Below are 23,648 nucleotides of genomic sequence, written 5' to 3'. Positions count from 1 at the left end.
GTTTGGCTCAGAGTTTCCCATGAGGTTAAAGTCAAGTTGTCAGCTAGGGCTGCAGGCGACTGATGTCTTGACTGGGGCTAGAGGATCTGCTTCCAATCTCTCTTGTGTTGTCACTGCCAGACCTCAGTTCCTTGTTGGCTGTTGGCTGAACGCCTCAGTTCTTCAACATGTGGACCCCTGCATAGGCTGTTTTAGCGCCTTCACAACATGGCAGCTGGCTTCTCTGGGAGTGAGTGCTCATCTCTGAAGTGGTGTGCTCATTTCTCAGTATTATACATGAGGTAGAATAATGACCAATCTGTACATGAGGAAGGGAAGTACTCACAGTTGTGAATACCAGCAGGTAGGGATTATTGGGGGCCATTTTAGAGGCTAGCTCCCAAACAGGTTTTTCTGAATATTCCTTGTCTTGAATAATACCATTGTCATAACCCAGTTTCTTAGTGTAAAAGCTTTAGATTCATTTTCTAGATGTTCTCTCTTATTCACTCTGTCAATCCTATCAATCACCAAGTTACAGATTTTACTATCTTAACATCCTTTGCATCTTTCATCCTTACTGTTATTGCTTTAGTTCTGACCCTTAGCATCCATTTCAAGGGCATTTCCAATGACTATCTCTTGCTTGATTTCTCTTTTAAATAGGTTGAGTCATATGGAATTGACATTTTTTTGGAGTCAGTTTTAGCAGTGTATTCGTCAACTTGAGCTGCCATAACGAAAATACCATAGACTAAGTGGCTTAAACAACAGCAATTCATTTTCTCACAGTTCTGAAGGCTAGAAGTCCATGATTAAGGTGCTAGAATGGTTGGGTTCTGGCAAGGATCTCTCCTTGGCTTGTACATGGCCACAATCTCACTGTGCTCACATGACTCTTCTTTGGGTGCACACAGACAGAGAGAGACAAAAGGAGAGAGATAGTACTGTGGTGTCTCTTCCTCTTCTTATAAGGGCACCAATCCTATCATGTGGGCCCCACCTTCATGAGCTCACCTGAACCTAATATTCTCTCAAAGATCTGATTTCCAATATCACCACATTGGGGGTTAGGACCTCAACATATGAATGGGAGTGTGGCACAATTCAGTCCATAGAAGGCAATTTCAAATGATTCAACCTAACACTTGTTTGCAAGAGTAATACATGTTCATGACAGTAAATCAAAGATACAAAATGATAGAAAGATGAATATAAAAATCATCAATAATTCCACCACCTGGGGATAAGTACAATTACATTTTTATGTGTTTCCCAGTTTTTAAATGTATATAATTTTCTGAAGAGTGAACTTATACCATATATTTAATTCTGTTCTCTGAACTTTCATTTAATATTATTTCTTGGGCAATTATCCGTGTCATTCAACATTTTTAGAAATATTTTAAATGACAGTGACATATTTCATTTATTTAACCATTACTTTTTTGTTGAACATTAAAATAATTTATAATTTTTCAGAAATAAGGCTGTGGGAAGAAATATCACTGCTCATATACTTTTGTCTGCACCTCTATTCTCTTACTGTTGATTCCTAGAAATAGCATGATCGGGTCAGAGGGTATGACCCTTTTGTTAATCCAAAAAAAAAAAGTTCTTACTTGATTTGCATAGCTTTTGGGAAATTTACCCACTTATTATACTACTGGGGTATTATTATTAATTTTTATCATTATTATTTAGTAATTTGACAGGTCAAAAAATTGTCTAATTGTTAACAGTGACCTCCTCACTGATCTTCCTGGAGTCATATCCCATTCCAGATAAGCCTCCACAGTGTTGCTAGAAAGATTTTTCTCTAAAATTCAAACTTGATCATACCACTTGTATACTAAAGCCAATCATTGGTTCCCCATTCCTTAGCAGGTCAAGCCCTTGGTCTAGGGAATTTTATCAGCCCTTTCATAACATGACTTTTACTTACATTTCCAGTGTCATTTTTACCCTCTCTACCATATCTTCCTCTTGAGAAAAATTAAACCATTTACAGTTCTCTAAAATGCCTGTTTCACATTTTTTTTCCTTTCCACGTGTTATTCTCTCTGTCTTGAATGCCTTTCCCCTCTTGGTTTGCAGCACGCACAAAGCCTTTTTAGAGAGAAGGCAGGAGATGAATGGGGTGTTCCATTCCCGAAAATGGGAGTGCTACTGTGATCAGCACTATCCTGGACCTTCTTATCCTTGTTCCCATGGAGATCTGTTCCAGCCTTTCACATGGCAACTACACTTCTGCTCTGTGTAAAACCCCTTACATCATGATGTGCCTTCTCCCAATAATTTCTTCTAAGTAGCTTTCATAACATTTTTGTTGAATCTTTCTGGCTGCAGTGGTGTTTACACTGCCTTTCATAATGCCAAAGGATATCTTTCAGTCCCAATTTGCCTGATTCTGTCTTCTCAAACACTTCTTGAAGGCACCCTGAACTTCTATAATACTTACATTTTAGCATGGTGCTGTCACTTAGTTATGTATTGTTAAGCACTGCACTGCATGTCAAAGATGCTTTTGAGGATACAAAATAAATGTCCAGTACTCAAAATACTAGTAAAAAGAGATGCAAGAATATGTATTATAGAACAATCTCAACTCAAAGTTGAATGGTAGAGTGCAATAATGGGGACTCATATTCATTAGCTGAGAGGGTCTAGAATACATTGCTGTGTTAATGCTTATTAGCTATATGCCTACAAATATACTCAAGACATGGGAAATTATTTATTTATAGTACTTTTAATATATTGTCATTATATATGTATTTACATATTTTAAAATAAATTATTACAGGGACAAATAGTTTCTTAAAGAATCAGAGTTTTTCAACATGGTATGTGTGATATAAACCAAGTCCCATTTGTATTTAGAACTGTGCAAGTATCATCCCCTCTAGGAAATCTTGCCTGACACTTTCCTTCCTCTATGCCTCCTTTTATATGATTGACTTGTATTGATTTGTGATTTGCTGAAAGGTTGAGGTGTTTTATGATAAATTACAAATATAATCATCATGACCAAACTTTGACTGAATCAAGGAATCACAAAGTTGGACAGGATTTTAGATGTCACTTTGTCCAACCTCTTTTTTTTTTTTTTTTTTGCTGTACGCGGGCCTCTCACTGCTGTGGCCTCTCCCGTTGCGGAGCACAGGCTCCGGACACACAGGCTCCGCGGCCATGGCTCGCGGGCCCAGCCGCTCCGCGGCACGTGGGATCTTCCGGGATCGGGGCACGAACCCGTGTCCCCTGCATCGGCAGGCGGACTCTCAACCACTGCGCCACCATGGAAGCCCCCAACCTCTTATTTAGCAAAAGAAGAAGTGCTGTTGCTGGTAGATGGTCACATTATGTTTGCTATGATAGCTTTCATTGTTAGAAAAGTTATCCCTCATGTAGAATAGAAAATTTCCCTGAGTGACAAGCACTTGTGGGTCTGAGTTTTAACTCTACAGAATGAATCCAACTCCCTTTTCACAAAATAGACCTTCACATGGTTGAGCCCAGCAAGAACATCTTGAGCATTCTCTTTATTTTTATTTAAACATTTTAAATTTAATTTATTTATTTTTGAGTCTTCTCTTTTTTAGGCTAAACATCTCCAGTTCTTGCACACTTTTGGTGCGGGTAGAGCAAGGGCTGGTGTGTTTGGATTTCTTGCCTTCTAAAGCAACCTCATTATCTCTTTCATTTCACTTTCCTTTTCTGGGTAGTTTAAGAGTTTATCTATAAGCTAAATTTTACGAATTAGCTATGACTCCTTCAGCTTCAAGTAACAAAAAACTAATTCAAACCAACTTAAATAAGACAAGTCTCATTCAACTGGCAAGTCTAAGGGGTGGCTTCAGGTAAAACTGGAATCTGGCATGCAATACCACCCGGACTCTTTTCATCTCTCTTCATCTCTAAGCTCTGTTTACCCCTGTTTGACTTAATTCCTAAGTGGGCAAGATAACCAGCAGCCCCACACAGCTACCATTATAGCTTGTGATCACGGAAAAGGGGGGACCGTCCTTCGTGGTCTCTCTGACAAACTGTCTGAAGGAATTGGCTCAGCTTGGGCCATGAACACATCTCTGAACAAATCACGTGGCCAAATAGCTTGGAGTACTTTGATCAAGCCTGTTTTCTCTGAACACCTTCTTCACCTGCCTCTTTGGGCAGGAACAGATGTGGTTAGCCCCATCAGAGCCACCTGAATTGAGAAAGATTACTCTGTTACAAGGTCAGGGTTCGTTACCCAAAGGAGGCAATCCTGGGAAGACACGCATACATCTACCAAGTTACTTAACAGGCTATTCTAGAAAGGCCATGGTTCAAACATTTGAAGTCCAAAATGCAGAAATGATATGGCTGGGCAAAAACAGATGCAGTGATCAGATGGAACACCTTTTTATAATATGCAAGCCATTTTCTACTCAAAGTTTCCCAAAGGTACTTCATACATTATCAGGACTCAAACCATATTTTATTGTAATATTGAGAAGCTGCCTACAATGTGCTTAGGTTAATATTTTTAAAAAGTCATTTTTCCTCAAGAGCACAGTATATTGGTTTATGGTCATAGTGCTCACTTGCTTATATGTCTGAGTTATACTTCATTGTTTGAAGCAAGCTCATACATCCTGTTCCATTTCTAAATCTATTCTGATTTGAAAGATTCCCTTTTGTGAGACTCTTCCTTATGATATTTAAAAACTACATGGAGAGATGGAGCCTGAGCTAGATTAAAGTTGTACAAATCTGATTAACATCATCTGCTCTGTTTCAAAGGTCAGGTGCACTCAACGAATTTGCTTTGAAATTATTTTGTTTATTTTGTGGGCATATACATCATGAGCTTTCTAAAGGTCAAAAGTAGAGTTTGTTCTTGGATTCGAAAGCAATCTGATTTCCATTTACAGTGTGCTTTGGTGACCCTAAATGCAGAAGCAGGCCCAGTTAAGTCATACTTCCAGTTTGTGTTTGGTTTAATTTGCTCAAGAAGAAAATCCCTCCTAGATTAAGGCAGTGCTGAAATATCATTTTTTCTAAATTACTTTTATTTTCAACTAGGTTCATAAGAGAATGCTACTCATAAATGACACTTGAACTCTGAATGTCGGTTTCATGGACATTCTGTTTTCAAAGATGTAGATGCATCTTAGTCAGCTAGTGTCTCATCTGGAAACTAGAGCAAAGGTCAGAAAAGTTAGGACTCCTGGGTTTTATTAACATTTACATGGTAGGGGTCCTGAAGCTTTATTAATTAGTGTATTCAAAGTCACTGTGTGCTTCATAAAGAAGAGGCTCCAATAAATTATACAGTCTTATTTACTATTCAAAAAAATCAAGGATCTAGTTATATACACCAAGTATTTTTTCATTAATTATTTTAAATGATTTTTTTCCCCTTACCATATGTACTTTGCAAAGATAAAAAGAAAATCTCTCAAAGTATTTTGTATTCATGTTCATTAACATTCCAGTGGAATAATAAACTTCAAAACGATTTATGTATGAATCAGTGAGGCATGGCTAATTACAGTATTCAGCCACACAGCCAATAACATTCACCATGAAACACCGTGTCTGTTAAATGCATCTCTCTGAATTTTTGTTGGGGGAGAGTGCTAGGAAATAGGGAGGTTGCAAACTGCAATTTAAAAATGTCTAAATATTTTAGGGGCTTGTATATTATAAATCTCTTTCAGGCAAGTATTTATCACAAGCGTGACATCCTGTTATCAAAACAGACAAAACCCCCACAGATTTGCTTTAAAAACAAAACAGAAACAACCACAAATCCTGAGAATGGACCATGTTCTATATGAAGAAACTTCTTGAAACATGAGGAAATACTGTTTACCATAAATTAAAAAAATACACTTAATACTGAATTTTAGAATTTTCCTACTCCTTACAAAATCGTCTTGATACTGTGACTCTCCAGTCCACAAATATATTTAAAAGGTGAAAATCCGAAAAGCACACAGTGGACACAGTAGAAGTTGAATGTCATGACTAAAACACTCAAATTTAGAAGCAATTTTGTAATGCGTATTCAAAATCTTTTCTATTACATTTGTGTTTAAAATATTTTCCCTTAATGTCATCCATATTGTTGACTACCCAAAGATTACATGAATAAAAACATTAGCATCCACATTTTATTTTTTAATTTAACTTAGTGTTACTTGAACGACATAACTAATACATGGTAAAAAAAAAAGTTCAGAAGTCAAGAACAGTATAAAGTATTTAGAATAGAAGATACTTATGCCACCAATCCCATCGCATTGCTCCAATAATCTCATTGTTCACAATCATTTGGGATGCTCCCAGAAGTTTTCTACACAAGTGCAAGTACAAATCCACAATCTCTTATCTGCAATTCTGAAATCCAAAAAGGTCTGAAAACCAAAAGGCTGACCTGATATGGGGGTATTTATACTGTTAGTTTTTCCAATATGTGTTTCATTGCAGAAATATTAACGTTTGATGACAGGGTGCTATCCCAAAACTGTTCCAGGAATGTTAGACACTAAATGGTATAAGCATATATTATCTTTCTAAAAACCAAAAAATTGTTAATTTCCAAAACTGACCTGTCCCCAAAATTCTGGATGAGTGATTACAGACTTTGATATGTATGTGTGTAACACACAATCTTTTCATTTACACAAATAGATCATACCATATATACTGTCTGGCAAATACATTTATGGAATAGTTTAACATTTTCCCTTAAGACCTTACCATGGCCTACATGGTCTGGCTTCTTGTGACCTTTAACCTCATCTCTCATGACTTTTCCTCTCATTCATTTTTCTCCAGCCAAATGGGCCTCCCTGTTCTTCTTCCATCATGCCAAGCTTATTCCTATTTAAGGCCTTTGCACTTACTTTTGCTTGTCTGGAATATTCTTCCATAGATTTCCTCATGGTTGGCCTCCTCACTTCATTGAGATCTTTGTTCAAGTGACTCCTCTTCAAAGAGGGCTTCCTGACCCCCCTATCCAAGAGAAGACCATCCATCATTTTTTTAGTCCCTCACTCTGCTTATTTTCATAGCATTTTAAAAAATCAATACCTATGATATATCATGCATTTGTGTATTAGTGTATGGTCTATCTTTTCTACTAGAAGTTCCATGAGGGTAGGAATTTTTTTGACTTATTTACTGTTGTACCCCTAGCACCTTAAACAATGCCTGACATTTAGTGGGTGCTCAATAAGTATTTGTGGAATGCATTTTTTCTTTTGCCTTCAAGTTAAGCAATTCATTCCATAGTTAACAAGGCTCTCGGTTGCTCTTATGGAAAATTAAGAAGGATGCCTACCAAACTCTCATGGGCTGACCCTTGGGACACTTCCAGCATCTTTCACCACTGCCCTACCTCCACTCTAGGTCAGGGACTGGTGAATCTACTCTGCCTGAGCTCTGGCACTTGCCATGTGCTTCCTCTGCCTCTGCCTAGAACCCCCTTTCTCCTCTACCGTAGGTAGAAAAATTGACTCATTCTGGTATTGATTTCTATGCATTACGTTGATTTGCTCACCTGTTTACGTGTTTATGGCCTCCATTACAGTACAATACCAGGGATTGTGTCTGATTCATTGGTGATTGCTATACCCTAGCACAGTGACTGGCCCAGAGTAACCCTCAATCCATGAAAAACTAAGTTGAATTGAAGTTGCATCCCATTCTGAAGTAAATTCTCTACTAAGGAAATATACTTTTTAATTTTTAGGAAATGCTTTTAGTCAGTTTTATCCTCTAGAATGAAGAAATGCCTTTAAAGCTGCAGTGAAACCAGGGCAATGTGTTTAAGAGTCATAATTTCTTGAAGGAGAGTGATAAAAAAATCATAGCTTAACTCTGAGCCACCCTAGTGAGATCACAGCTTGGACACTGAGCTTAGTTTTATGTACCTTATGTTCTAGGTAACTGGAAGATGATTGCAAAAGATGGCAGTAAGAAGGATTAAGTGTGATTATTTATGAGGCATAGTTAAAAGGAGACAGCATGCATATGTTCACTAACTATAGGGAATAGACTGGTCTCTAAATATCTGGTGAACAAATCCACCCAAGGAATATATTTAACACAGAACAACAAAAGGATAAATGAGAACATTTTTTAAAAGATAGGGGAAAATTTAGAGAATTTTCAGCGTATCATGAGGTAGCTCTTACTAACAATCAAGATTCTCCAATAGCAGCCAAAAAGCTGAGTGATTATGGGGTGAGAAATTGTGAAGGAGGTGGGAACATTTGGGTACGGCTGAGTTTCCCAACCTTTTTATACTTTGTATTACGACGCATCATTTTTTTATTCTAGTATGATATTTTTATATTGGATATGATTTTTTTCCAATTAAATAAATACCGCCAAGACTTGTCCAAAAGTCTGGATTATAACCTGTAATATATGGCTGAAATGAATTATGTAGAAGGTTCAACTCTTTGACCTCTAGGCCTTTCCAGTTTTGGAATTCTGTTTCCGTGGTAAAGATTTCTTTGTAGGTCCTGAGAGCTGTTGGGAGTGTTTGGCTAAAGCAGAAGAGTATGTGATGATCAGGTTTTTACATATCAGGGTGGTCCTAAGCTTTGTGATAATGAGAGGTTATTGAGGGCTTACTTTTGTCTCTTTACTTTATGGCTTAGCTGAATGCAGTGAGTGGTACAAATATCAGGCCCTTGTAGTACTTACCCTGTTTGCTTTTGTGGCCATACATAGTCATTCTTTTATCACATATTTATTGAGTGCCTACTATTGAATAAGACAAAAACAAAGTTCTTGCCTTCAGAGGCTTACATTCTATTTGGAGGTGAAAGATGATAAACAGAAAGACATAAATAGGGACTATAATTTCAAGTAAAGCTACTTGCTATGAAGAAGTGCTACTATGGCACAACCCACAGAAGTCTTTCACAAAACTGTCTTCTACAATTCTCCAAAGGAGATATACGAAAGGCCAACAGGTACATGAATAGATGCTCAACATCATTAGTCATTAGGGAAATGGAAATCACAACCACAACGAGGTATCACCTCACACCTGTTAGAATGACCATTAACAAAGAGACAAGAGATAAAAAATGCTGGCGAGGATGTGATGAGAGAACCCTTGTGCACTGCTGGTGGGACTGTAAACTGGTACAGCCATATGGAAAACAGTAAGGAGGATCCTCAAAAAATTAAAAATTGAACTACCATATGATCCAACAATTTCATCTCTGGGAATATATCCAAAGGAAATGAAAACACTAACTCAAAAAGATATATGCACTCCCATGTTCATAGGAGCATTATTTACAATAGGCAAGACATGGAAACAACCTAAGCGTCCATCAATGGAGGAATGGATAAAGAAGTTGTTGAATATATGCCATATTATATGGAATGTCATAATAATGGAATATTATGCAGTCATAAAAAACAAGGAAATCCTGCTGCTTGTGACAACATGGATGGACCTTGAGGGCAGTAGGCTAAGTAAAATAAGTCAGGGAGAGAAAGACAAAACTGTATGATCTCACTTATATGTGGAATCTAAAACAAAAAACAAAAAAACCCCACACCAAATTCATAGAAAAAGATCAGATTTGTGGTTACCAGAGGCAGGGGGTTGGGGGAGAGGGAACTGAGGAAGGTGGTCAAAAGGTACAAACTTCCAGTTACAAGATAAATTAGTACTAGATGTGTAATGTAGAACATGACTATAGCTAAAACAGCTGTATGATATATAGCAAAGTTAAGAAAGTAAATCTTAAAGAGTTCTCATCACAAGGATAATTTTTTTCCTTTTTTTTTTCTTTTATTTTTCTTTTATCTATATGAGAAGATGAATGTTAGCTGAATGTATTGTGTTAATCATTTCACAATATATGTAAGTCAAACCATAATGCTGTAAACCTTAAATTTATACAGTGATGTATGTCAATTATATCTCAATAAAACTGGGGGAAAAACTGTCTTTTAGGTCTAAAGACACAGTTTATGCATTTAATGCTAATTTCTCAAAAATTTTTACTTATGTTTCTTCAGTATCATGAAATGAACAACACATTGTCTCCAGCAATATTTCTTTAACTTTCCTTTTCCCCTTTTCTTGATCTCATTCCTCCCCTCTCTACTAAACCCCAGTTCCTCTGCAGCGTCTCCTTAAGTCCCCAGAGAGTTCCCAGTGTAAAAGAGGTTTTTGTTGTTGCTGTTTTTGTTCAGTTTTTGTTTTAGTGAGGATTTAGAAAGTGCTATTTTAACTGTTCACATGATGAGGTATACAAGATGGTAGGCTGCTTGGGTTTTTTTTGTTCATTTGGTTAGTTCTTTTTGTATGTATTTATTTAATTTTGAATTATTCTTTTTTTTTTTTGCAGTATGCGGGCCTCTCACTGTTGTGGCCTCCCCCGTTGCGGAGCACAGGCTCCGGACGCGCAGGCTCCGGACGCGCAGGCTCAGCGGCCATGGCTCATGGGCCCAGCCGCTCCGCGGCATATGGGATCCTCCCAGACCGGGGCACGAACCCGTATCCCCTGCATCGGCAGGCGGACTCTCAACCACTTGCGCCACCAGGGAGGCCCTTGAATTATTCTTATTCTGCTAGTCTCAGTGATAAAAGCTTGTGGTGAACCAAAGCCACCTGTAGCGGATACTACTGGCGTCCCACCAGTACATGGCAGCACCTGTATCTCTGGCTTCCTAAGGCCACTGAGCAACTCTGCCTTTCATACAGTATGATGAAGAGCCAGGGACTTAACAGCCCCTGAAAACAGCCCCCAATCATTGACTGATGGGAGATGGTGTTTAAACAATAGGGTTCTTTTGTCCCTTTGGTGGGATAGCTCAATCTAAGCTATGGGTTCCACATTGTTTCCTAGAGTTCCCCAGGAAGATTAAGCTCTGATCACCCCGAGCAGTAACATGCTTGATAGTGCACCTTCTTTGTCTGTCTTCCCCATTTCACTTTCCTATTCTCCCACTGCAGTTTCCTGCAATTACCTCCTAAATAAACTACTTGCACTTGAATACTTGTCTCAGGATATACTTGTGAGAGAACACAAACTAAGATGCCATCTCCAGGTGATTACTAAGGAAGCTGCAGATCAGACAGTTATCTCCCCACTGATTATCTCGGCACTTGGATGTCCTGGGTCCAAGGAAAGTGCCATATCTTTTTTCTTTTTTTTTTGAATTTTTGAATTTAATTTTATTTTTTTTTACACAGCAGGTTCTTATTAGTCATCCATTTTATACACATCAGTGTATACATGTCAATCCCAATCTCCCAATTCATCACACCATCACCACCACCCGCCACCGCTTTCCCCCCTTGGTGTCCATACGTTTGTTCTCTACATCTGTGTCTCAATTTCTACCCTCAATTTCAAGTGCCACATCTTAAAGCTCTCTGAATGTATATATTGCCGAAGGTCATGCCAATCAGACAGCGTCATTCACAGCTGAATATGCATATGTTCATAGTAGGTTGCCAGATAATGGTTTAATAATCATTAGATACCACTGTTTAGATCCTAAGTATGTTCATGATGTTTACCTTTTGATTGCTAAGTAGGAGATGTAATGATTATAGGCTGATACTTTCTCAGGAGAAGAGTCTAGTTGTTGAGCTTTCCAGTTTCATACGGTTCAGTAATTTCTTCCACATTTAGTCTGGCTGCTGACATCTGTGTTGAAATCTCTCGTGCTAATCAGCCTGAGCAAAGCTGGGACTGCTTTTTTCTCATAAAAGCTAGAAAGAACTGCTGTATTATAGGAAACCACCCCAAATTAACAGAAGATTAGGGTAGGAATCCTGGACAGGGGTTTTAATCCCTGTGCATGAAATTAGTCTGTACACATATTGATCACATTTCTCCTGTTTTAACTGCAATTGTTTTCAATTTCACCTAGTTATTCACAATTCTCTATTATTTTATGTGGCCACGGTGTCTGTGTGATGATCTGGAAACTGACCATAATCCACTGTGACATTCTGAGTCAAGCTTCCTAAGACATCAGTATTTCACACCAGGACATTTTGTAGGACACCTCGCTACTATCTGTGGGGTTCAAACATCAGAAAGGATGTGAGATCTAAGACTTGGTGTAATCACCTGCATGTAATGAAGCAGGCCAAAGAAAAAAGTGAGAGAAAAAAAAAAGAAAACAAGAGGAAATGGTGTCAGGGAAAGTAGGGACATATCTAAGTGTTTGTCCAAGTGTAATTGCTCTTTGTTTCTCCCTTTTAAATGTAAAAGATGACTGGCAAATGTCTCTTTTTCCTTGGCACTAGGATTGGGAGGAAAGAAAAGGGAAGGAGGCAATCTTGAAGAAGAGAGGTAGCTATAAGAAGCAGCATGGTGTAGTAACAAGTCTGAAGGCCAGGATTCTAGTCCCTGTTTATGAGCCGTATGCATTTGTGAAATTATTTAGCTGTTCTGCAATTTTCAGTTGCATTTATTGCAAAATTATGTTTGCTTCTCATCCTCCACTAGACCAGGAGCATCTTGAGGTTAGGAACTGAGAATGATTCAATTTCTCCAGCACCTACATGGCACTGGGCAGAATATACTGAATGATTTTGAATTTAAAAAGGGAGCAAGCACAAGGGCCCCACGGTGGTAAGAGATGAACTGAATTGATCTGCACCAAAGAAAGGGAGAATAGAGAATAATTCACTTAATTACTCGAAATACATTTACTGAGTGCCTATTATATACATATATATACATATACACTATATGTAATACATATAGTATGGGTGTATATATATATACTATATAAAATATTATAATAGAAATTTTATAGTATATAAATATATGGATTATATATAATAAATTTAAATTAAAATTTATAATATAAAATATTATACTATATATATTGTAGATACTATTTATACTTTTAGGTGCTAGAAACACTGCAGTGACCAGAAAAAAACTCCATATCTAAAACAGATCTTTCATTCTAAGGGGCAAGATGATAAAAAAGATAAATTATATACAATGCTTGGTTAAGGACAAGAGCTAAGGAGAAAAATAACACAAAAAAAGAAGAAAGGAATGGACAAGGGAGTCTGTGGTTCAATTTTAGTTAGGATGCCCAGGAAGGCGGAGTGCAGTCATACACCGGTTCAAGTAAGGCCTGCGAGCCCGCGTGCTGAGAGAAACAAAAGAAAGGAAGGCTTTAGGAATCAAAAAAGATCCAGAGTGAGGAAACGAAGCGAAAGGAAATTCAGACAGTGAGGAACAGTGAGGGGTGGGTAAGTTGAGCGCGTGAGGGAGGAAAGAAGGAAGCAAAAATGCAGCACAGCCTAAACAATCCTGTTACTTTTTACATTTGGTAAAAAACAAAGATTGTGTGGATTATGACGAAATCCCTTCCTGAGGGGATTCTCACCTCAGCTTCTTTCCAGAGAGCGACAGTGTTTCCCTCCCCCTAAACAGGGATTTTTGTCATTATGGCTTTTGATTGGCCCAGTATAGGCACGTGCTCTGCGCCTATTGGCCCGCGCGTCTGTCCCCAGACGAGTAGCCATATTGGGTCCCTTCCCCGCCGCGGGGCCGTCGGGGAGTTGTAGTCCTTGCTCCGCTCCGTCCAGTGGAGGGACTTTTTGCCCTCTGCTCCCGGGTCCCTCAGGCAGCCACTCCGTGGGCACACGCCCAGGAGCTGCTTCTGCCCCGCGCTCCCTCCCTCTGCCTTTCACTTCCCAGCTGCCAAGATCTTGGAAGGTAGGGGCGGGGGCAAGCCCAAGTCGAACAGTGTTTCTGTGGCGCAGATCCGGGTTTCCGCGCGCGTCTGGTCATTACTCCGGCGGTCCAGTGGAGCGGGGACTGACTGGGTCCACGCAGCTCGTTGGGAGGTAGTGGTGGGGGGGGTCTGTCAGGAGGACCCTCCCACCTCACCGAACCTTCTCACGGCCAGTTCCTGAGCACCGGCCCTAACCCTAACCCGCCCCTCCTCCGCCGCATTTTGTAAGTGGGTAAACTGAGGCATGGGGGCATGCCGGCGGTTCCAGGGACGCCCCAGCTCCTGGCTCAGGTGGTGTAGTTGGCACTGGCCGCTTTTGGATTTTTTTCAGTTTTATTGTCAAGTAGCAGGACTCTATGCCCCAACAGATGTGTGTTAAACATCCAGCTCTGGGTTCCCCAGGGGGAGGGAGGAGGGTTTGAACAAGTGTCCAGGAGAGGAGCTTAGCAGGACACGGGGGAGGCAATATTTTGGGAGAGAATTTTACATTTAGTATTTAAAAGACACAAAAATAATTCATTATGGTGGGAGAAATCAGTACTCGGTTGGACTTCCTTACATCTATTTTATGGCTTAATGTAGTTTCTTTTTTGGGGGGGCGGTTTGCTGTACGCGGGCCTCTCACTGCCGCGGCCTCTCCCGTTGCGGAGCACAGGGTCCGGACGCGCAGGCTCAGCGGCCATGGCTCACGGGCCCAGCCGCTCCGCGGCATGCGGGATCCTCCCGGACCGGGGCACGAACCCATGTCCCCTGCATCGGCAGGCGGACTCCCAACCACTGCGCCACCAGGGAAGCCCTAATGTAGTTTTTATATGAAAACATGCGGGGATTTTTAAGGTGTGTTCATGTGGGGGAAAAAGGCCGGTTAGTGGAACTGGAGCTGGATTTGCAGCTTCCTCTCTAGGATCAAATTCTGCCTCTGCTGTATGACCAGCCAGTCACAGTGCTTACCGGGGAAAAAAGAACTTAACTCTCCCTGCCTAAGTGGCCCAAGGAGCTGCCAGGAGCTGAAATCTAGATTAAGTCTTGCTTGTGAAAGTTTGCCACATGCAAACTTACTCCTTTATTATTGTGCGTCTCTCAGAACTGTGCTTGGGATCAGCATAGAATACAGCCTGTGGTCATGTTAGAAAGGCTCAGACCCTTGCTGGGTCCGGGACTACCGAAAGCGGCCCCGACTCGCACCTGTTAAGGTCCTGTACCTGAACTCTCCATTTTCTGGCTCCATCTTACCGCCGGCGGCCCGGGCAGCGGAGGCTTCTGGGAGTTGTAGTCCCGCCTCTAGTTTCCCGGAGGGCTGGTACTCCACCTCCCAGCGTGTCATTTGGCTTGGTGAGGTGTCTCCTGGGAGTTGAAGTCCCACTTCCAGCAGTTCTTTGGAGCAGCCCCTTGACTCGGAACTACAACTTCCATGTGGCCCTGCGTTCTTGGCTGCCTGCCCTGCGTCCACTACCTGCGAGCCGGGTGTAGTGAAATATGTTTAGTAAGAATGTGTTTTTGTTGTCTTTGATTGTATACGCTCTTCCAAGTACTACGTGGGGGTTTATTGTATACGCTTTTCTAAGTATCTTAGAAAGGAATTATGCATGCTTTCAAACAGTGCTAACACTCAACAGTTTACAGAGCGTGTTCACACTGTCTCTCGTAATAATACTGTATCTCCCATTTGTAGATAAGAAAAAAACTTGAGAAGAAGGTTTGTACACGGTCACACCTAGTAATAAAATGTAATATATGTTTTATAAATAAATAGATACTACATTTAATTATGGTTTAATCCTCTCAAGAGCTATATGAGAGAAATAGCCATTTTCATATGCATTTTCCATATTAGAAAACTAAGGCTAGGAAATAGGGAAGTTAAGCAACGTGTCGAAGTTAACTAAGCTAGTGAATAGAACTACCGAGATTGTAACCCAGTCTGCTTGACAGACTCTGCTTAGAAAAAGACTCTATCTTATGGAGGTGGAGGGAGCCCGAGCTTTCTGAGAACGGAATTTGGAATCTTTCCACTATACCATGTTGCCTCTGTAGTTAAACACTAAACGATAGTGCTGCAAAAACCTTTGAGATCATCTAAGGCAAAGATCTTGGAACAGTTCCTGGCATATAGTAGAGGTTCCACAAATGCTAGTTATATAGAGTTATTTTTTCTGCGGTACGCGGGCCTCTCACTGCTGTGGCCTCTTCCGCTGCGGAGTACAGGCTCCGGACGCGCAGACCCAGCGGCCATGGCTCACGGGCCCAGCCACTCCGTGGCACGTGGGACGTGGGACCCTCCCGGACCGGGGCACGAACCCGTGTCCCCTGCATCGGCAGGCGGACTCCCAACCACTGCGCCACCAGGGAAGCCCTATATAGAGTTTTATAATACCTTTATTTTAGAGATGAGGAAACTGGTTCAGGTGGTGAAGCAGTTTGCCCAAGGTCACACAGCTGGTCTGTGTCAGGGATGAGACTAGACCTAAACGTCTCGTTTCCAAGTCCAGGGTTATTTTCATTGTACCAGCAGACAGCTAGCAGGGACGCCATATGTGAAGCTGTTTAGATAATGGTTTCTCTCCTAATTTGTTCTTTCTAGGCCACTGACCAGGACCAATTGTTGTAAAGTCTCTTTTCTTATTATTGGTAAGGTTGTAATATTTCATGAATTCAACAAATGTTTTCTGAACATATAGCTCATCTCTCTTTAGGTCCAGGGCCTCATGGATAAAAAGTAGCTAATGGGTTAGGGCTAGAAGGACCTTATAAATCATCTAATCTAACTTTTTCATTTTAAAAATTAGGGAATTGAGGTACAACATGATTCACAGCCTTCATCTCATGCCCTTGTGTCAGAAGCATTCTGTTTCTGCAAGGAGGCAGGGTTCTGGAGGCCTCATAGTTCTGTATGTGACCTTTTAGGCTCATGCTTTCTTTTACTTAGTATCCTTGTCCTTGCCTTATTCCTGGACATGTTTGGTAGAATGCTTTAGGAAATGTTTCTGTGTACATGCAGCTCCCTTTCTTTTAATGTACATGCAGCTTCAATATGTTCCATTTGTACTTTGGGAATTAGTCTTGTCTTGGCTCCCAATACTCTTTTCTCTTTTGTCCTGTAAGACACGAGAACAAAATCTGACATTGTGTTTGCATTCACATATGTTAAAATCTAACCCTCTAATATAGGGTAACATAAATGAACACATGAGTTGTTTGAATTATATAAAACTTTTGTTTTAGAAGACACATTGGCCCTTTCAATTATGTATTCACAGATAATAAAGCAGATTACTCTGACCTCTTGTGTGTGAAAGATGATTTCTGCATAATTAGAAATAAAGTAGCAGTTTTATAAATTACTGGCTAAACGTTCCTGAGATAGTCACTATGGGAGATGTTCTCCTGGTCACCCTCTGTCCCACCAGCACTCTCCTAAATGACAGTCTGATCAGTCAGCTTCCAGCAAAGTGCCTGACCACTAGTAGACACGGAAAAAGTATTTGTGGAATTGCATTCATAAGCACCTTTGAGCTCTATTCCCACATTTCCCCCCTGAATCTCAGTTTTCTCTTTTAATGCAGAATGCAGCTTTGAAATACAAGCTGTAGCAGGTTACTTTCACTGTCTACATTGCAGAGAAAAATCTCAGCTTTTGAGGTCATCCTCTGAGGGACTGTTGCTTTGGGAATGTCCAGGTCTGTGACTTCTAAGATGAGAAAGTGATCCAAATAGCAAAACATAGAGAAGCAATAGAGAGTGGTAGTCTGAAGACCTATGACTGAAATCCCAGCCCTGCCTCTTAGGCATGTTACTAAGCCCTTGGTTTCCTCCTCTGTAAAGCAAAGATAATAAGCATTCTACCGCATAAAGTGATGATAAAGATTAAATAAGATAGTGTGTTTAAAGCTTTGAGCATGTCAGGTGCTCAATAGCTTGCATTTAATAGATGAATAGATCTTATTTTGTCATTATTAATGTAAACGTGTATATGAAAATATATTTACTCAGGATTTAAACTGGAGGCAGATATCTGTTTCATAAAAGGGTCTGTCATTTGTTTTCTTAGAGTAGCAAGCTTGGCCATCACATATAAACTATGAAGTTAACTGCAACTCTTGATAATCCATCTTGTCAGCTCAGTGAAAATGTCTTGTGTAGGCAGAGAGATAGTGAAGCTTTTGGCTCTGCGTTGACTGTTGAGAAGTCCCTGATCTCTGGTTTCATCTATATATTAAATCTTGGGTTGAAAAGCAGTCAGTAGGGCCTTCTGTCCACTTCTGGAAAGGACTGGGCCTATCCCAGGAGCCTCAGGGTTGAAGTGAAGCAGTTGTCATCCAGCTGGTGAGTAATCCCGGGGCAGTGGCTATGTGGACACGGCAGTGCTTCTTTCTAAAGATGACAACTTCAGTAGCCATGAGGTTAGTGATAGAGAGGTGAGTTACAGAAGAGGGGTGATGCCGGGGACAGGGAAGGAGAAATGAAATGAGGATCATAGCAAGAGCAAAGAGCAGATGAACGAAGGAAACAGTTGAGGCCCTTGGTCGAGTTGTCTTAAGCATGTATTTATTGAGCACATTTATCCTGCTCCTAGCTCTGTGCCAGGCACTGCACTGTTATGCAGTGGAGATACAGCCTGGAATGTGGCTGACATGGAGGTGGTCATGGTGGTGGGTTGTGGTATATTCTAAGCAGGGAAGAACTTGAAGGAAAGAAGCAAGGAAGGTAGAGTGTGTTGGGATTTGATGAGCAGAAAAGTCTTTGTGCTTGGGGTGTACAAATCACTGAATGGGGGAGGTGGGAGAGATGAGGCTGCAGAGGCAGGCATGGGTGATATTATGCAGAGTCCAGTTATCTGTATTGTAAAAGAATTTTGGACTTTATTCCAAGGGTATTTGTGAAACCATTTAAAAGTCTTAAGTGGAGAAATAAAATTATTGGATTTGTTTTTTAAAGACTTTGGATGCAGTATGGATGATGAATTTGTGAGAGGTAATAATGTGGGAAAACCAGATAGTCCTGCTATCTATATTTAACTTTAATGTGCGTATGAATCTCCCCCTGATCTTAAAATGTGGAGTCTGATTCAGCAGATCTGGAATGGGCCAGCACCAGCAGGCTGTTGCTGCTGGTCTATGGACTATCCTTTGAGTAGCAAGTACTTAGGAGACTCTTCAGTGTTCTAGGTCAGAGATAACGGTGATTAAGAGAATGGACTCTAGGGAGCAGAAGACCTGGATTCTAATCTTGGTTTTTCCACTTATTTGCTGTGTGACTCTGGGGAAAGTGAGGTAATCTCTTTGAGCCTCAATTTCCTTATTATCTGTGAAAGGTTGGTAATAATTTCTATTGCTTTAATCATGTTTTAAATTTTCAATGAGGTCACCCTTGGAAAGGGTTACTGTGCTCAATACAGTAATTGGCACTCAGTAAATGGTAGCTTTGATTTTACTCTTACGGTTATTAGTAAAAATCATAATATTATGCACTCTGCTCCACGTTTCCTTGTTTATCACATTTTCTTGTTTATCACATTTTGAATGCTAGGTGGAATAGATTACCTTTAATTCTACTGTTTTTGCTTCTGTCTCACAGGTGAAGTGCTGAACTTTGTAAAAATTTGAACATTATGGGCAAATAGATTTCTCTCAGCAATTGAGTCTCTCAATTTGATGGAAAAAAATCTGAGATCCTGAAAGTACCATCTTATATCTGATTGCAGGAACTTGAGGCACCTTGCCTAGCCTTGTAAATTTATTTAGCCCAATTATAGTGCCTCCTTCTTTACGTAATTTTAACCTGTTTGGATTGTCCTCCAACCAGTGATTCTCAACCCTTGTTGCAAGTTAGAATCACCTGGGGCTGGTTCCATCCATATAAATTAAATCAGAGTGAGGGAGGGGAGGCAGGTGTTGATAATTTCTTTTTTAAGTTTCCCAGGTTATAATGAAGTGCATCTAGGATTGAGAACCATTGATTTTAAAAAACATAACATCACAAAATTAATCAAGTACAGTCTAAGGGCCTGGGTGGGGAATGAAATATTTGGAAAGTAGCTGAAGTCTTTGGGAGTGAAAGAGATAATAAGCCTAGTCACAAATCTCTCTTGGAATCTGATGAACTAACTGTAGGTTGTGCCCTGGGTTACCTTTGAGATTACTTACTAGGACACCCCCATTCTAACCCTTTTATCTCTAGCTGTGCTTACCCTAGTCAGGATTCTCCTTAATGTTGAGATTCAGACTGCTTTTCTCTTTCTGGTATTTAGTTTGTTCCATTCCTCAGAGCTAAAAAAAAGTTATTAACCCATGAAAACCATGTTCAAAAGAAACTGAGTTACATGTTTTCATGAGCTGTGGCCATGTTATTGAAAAGGCTTAAACTATTGTTCAGATAAAATACAACCCATTTTTACTAGTAACATTCTTACATTCTAATTCAGTAGTTTAAAAGGAACCACTTCCAGAGAGGCTGCCAATTATAAAGATGGGTTTCTTTCTGTCTTTTTTTTCTTTAAAATTACTTCCATCTACCATTTTAGGGTGGAACAGTTAAGCTAATTTGATTAAATGCCTTTAATTTTCTGGATTATCCATAATATATAGGACCCCTTTCCTTTAAAAATGTTTTCCTCCATAGAAAATGTGTATTCTTATGTTTGTATCTGAATATATATATTTTTTCTTCTTGAAAGTAATTTCTATTTTTTATTGAAATATAGTTGACATACATTATTATGATAGTTTCAGGTGTACTACATAATTACTTGATATTTTCATACATTATGAAATGATCACCAAGGTAAGTCGAGTAACCATCTGTCTGCATACAAAGTTATTGCAATATTATTGACCATATTCCTTATGCTGTTTATTACATCCTTGTGACTTATTTCTTATATGGCTGGAGGTTTGTACCTTTTAATCCCCTTCACCTATTTTGCTGACCCCCTCACCCATCTGCCTTCTGGCAACCACATATTTGTTCTCTGTATCTATGAGTCTGTTTTTTTGTTTTGTTTTGTTTGCTTGCTTGTTTTGTTTTTCTATTCCACATATAAGTGAGATAATGCGGGATTTATCTTCTCTGCCTTATTTCACTTAGCATACCTTCTAGATGCACCCATATTATTGAAAATGGCAAGATTTAATTTTTTATGGCTGAGTAATATTCCGTTGTGTGTGTGTGTGTGTGTGTGTGTGTGTGTGTGTGTGGTCTTTATCCATTCATTTATCAGTAGACACATAGGTTGCTTCCATATCTTGGCTACTGTAAATAATGTTGCAATGAACACTGGAGTACATATATCTTTTCAAATTTGTGTTTTCGTTTTCTTTGGGTAAATTCCCAGAAGTGAAATTGCTGGATCGTAAGGCAGTTCTATTTTTTAATGTTTTGAGGAACCTCCATAGTATTTCCATAGTGGCTGCACCAATTTACAATACCACTGACAGTGCATGAGGGTTCCCTTTTCTCCTCATCCTCTCCAACACTTGTTATTTGATGTCTTTTTGATGATAGCCATTCTGACAGGTGTGAGGTGGTATTTCATGTTGTTTTTATATGCACTTCCCTGATGATTAGTGATGTTGAGTGTCTTTTCATGTGTCTCTTGGCCATCTGTATGCCTTCTTTGGAAAAAAGTCAATTCAGGTCCTCTGTCCATTTGTTAATGGGTTTTTTTTTTTTTGATGTTGAGTTGTATAAATTCTTTGTATATTTGGGACATTAACCCCTTATCAGATATATTGTTTGTAAATACCTTCTCCCATTCAGTAGGCTGCCTTTTCATGTTGTTGATAGTTTCCTTCACTGTGCAAAAGCTTTTTAGATTGATGTAGTCCCATTTGTTTATTTTTTTTATGTTTCCCTTGCCTGAGGAGACATCTAAAAAAATATTTCTAAGACCAGTGTCGAAAAGTGTACTGCCTCTGTTTTCTTCCAGGATTTTTATGGTTTCAAATCTTACATTACAGTCTGTAATCCATTTTGAGTTTACTTTTCTACATGGTATAAGAAAGTAGTTCAGTCTGATTCTATTGCATGTAGCTGTCCAGTTTTCCGAACACCACTTGCTGAAGAGACTATCTTTTCTCCATTGTATATTCTTGCCTCCTTTGTTGTAGATTAACTGACCACAAGTGTGTGGGTTTATTTCTGAGCTCTCTATTCTGTTCCATTGATCTATGTGTCTGTTTTTGTGCTACTACCATACTGTTTTGATTACTGTAGCTTTCTAGTATAGTTTGAAACCAGGGAGTGTGATTTGCTCTTCTTTCTAAAGATCATTTTGGCTATTCAGGGTCTTTTGTATTTCCTTACATGTTTTAGAATTATTTGTTCCAGTTGATAGAGATTGCATTGAATCTGTAGATTTGCCTTGGGTAGTATGGTGATTTTAATGATATTAATTCTTCCAATCCATAAGCGTGGTATATCTTTCCATTTGTTTGTGTCATCTTCAATTTCTTTCATCAGTGTCTTATAGTTTTCTAAGTCTTTTACTTCCTTGGTTAGATTTATTCCTAGGTGTTTTATTCTTTTTTTTTTTTTTTTTTTTTTTTTTGCGGTACACGGGCCTCTCACTGTTGTGGCCTCTCCTGTTGCGGAGCACAGGCTCTGGACGCGCAGGCTCAGCGGCCATGGCTCACGGGCCCAGCCGCTCCGTGGCATGCGGGATCTTCCTGGACCGGGGCACGAACCCGCATCTCCTGCATCGGCAGGCAGACTCTCAACCACTGCGCCACCAGGGAAGCCCTGTTTTATTCTTTTTGATGAAATTATAAATGGGATTGTTTTCTTAACTTCTCTGATACTTCAATGTTAGTGTATAGAAACACAGCAGATTTCCATGTATTAATTTTGTATCCTGCAGCTTTACCAAATTCATTTTTCAGTTCTAATAGTTTTTGGTGGGCTCTTTAGGAATATACATGCTTACCAAAAAAAAAAATATATATATACACACACACACACACACATATAATTAGGTATTATATATTTTTTATATACATAAATATAATGAAATCTGCAAACAGTGACAGTTTTATTTATTGCTTTCCAATTAGATTCCATTTATTTATTTATTTATATTGTCTTATTATTCTGTCTAGGACTTCTAATAATTTGTTGAATAAAACTGGTGAGAGTGGATATCCTTGTCATGTTCCTGATTTTACAGGAAATGCTTTCAGCTTTTCACCACTGAGTATGATGTTGGCTGTAGGTTTGTCATATATGGCTTTTATTATGTTAAGGTATGTTCCCTCTATTCTCATTTTGTTGAGAATTTTGGCCATAAATGGATGTTGAATTTTGTCAAAAGCTTTTTCACAAACTTGTGATAATCATATGACTTTTATTCTTCAGTTTGTTAATATGGTGTATCACATTGATTGAATTGTGGATGTTAAGCTATCCTTGCATCCCTGGGATAAATCCTTCTTGATCATGGTGTATGATCCTTTTAATATATTATTGAATTTGATTTGCTAATATTTTGTTGAGAATTTTTGCATCTATTTTCATCAGTGGTATTGGCCTGTAATTTTCTTTTTTTGTGTGGTGTCTTTGATCTTGGTATCAAGGTGATGCTGGTCTTATAGAATGGGTTCGGAAGTGTTCTGTCCTCTTCAATTTTGGAATAGTTTGAGAAGGTTTGGTGTTAACTCTTCTTTAAATGTTTGGTAGAATTCAACTTTGAAGCTGTCTGGTCTTGGACTTTTGTTTGTTGGTAATTTTTTAAAAATTAGATTCAATAATCGGTGTGTTCATATTTTCTATTTTTCCTTGATTTAGTCTTGGGAGATTATATTTTTCTAGGAATTTATCCACCTCTTTCTTTACTTTTTTTTTTTTTTTTTTTTTTTTTTTGCAGTATGCGGGCCTCTCACTGTTGTGGCCTCCCCCGTTGCGGAGCACAGGCTCCGGACGCGCAGGCTCAG

General features: G+C 39.4%; 1 protein-coding gene across 13 annotated transcripts in view; it reads left to right on the top strand.

Annotated features, from left to right (window-relative positions):
• The first annotated feature begins 13,561 nt into the window (after positions 1-13,561).
• The window catches only part of FHIT (fragile histidine triad diadenosine triphosphatase), a 1,490,046-nt gene continuing 1,479,959 nt past the window's right edge, over positions 13,562-23,648 (top strand). For 11 of the 13 annotated variants that reach the window (XM_060109929.1, XM_060109922.1, XM_060109919.1 and 8 more), the window contains exon 1: positions 13,562-13,706. The gene's annotated coding sequence lies outside the window, so the exon portion shown is untranslated. Of the gene's footprint in view, positions 13,707-13,905; positions 13,950-23,648 lie in introns of those variants that run through there. The other 2 variants (XM_060109924.1, XM_060109920.1) reach the window with 2 other exon arrangements.

This window comes from Mesoplodon densirostris, chromosome 10 (genome assembly GCF_025265405.1).
Source record: "Mesoplodon densirostris isolate mMesDen1 chromosome 10, mMesDen1 primary haplotype, whole genome shotgun sequence".
In the NCBI taxonomy this organism is placed as follows: domain Eukaryota; kingdom Metazoa; phylum Chordata; class Mammalia; order Artiodactyla; family Ziphiidae; genus Mesoplodon; species Mesoplodon densirostris.
This window is presented reverse-complemented; position numbering and strand designations above follow the sequence as displayed.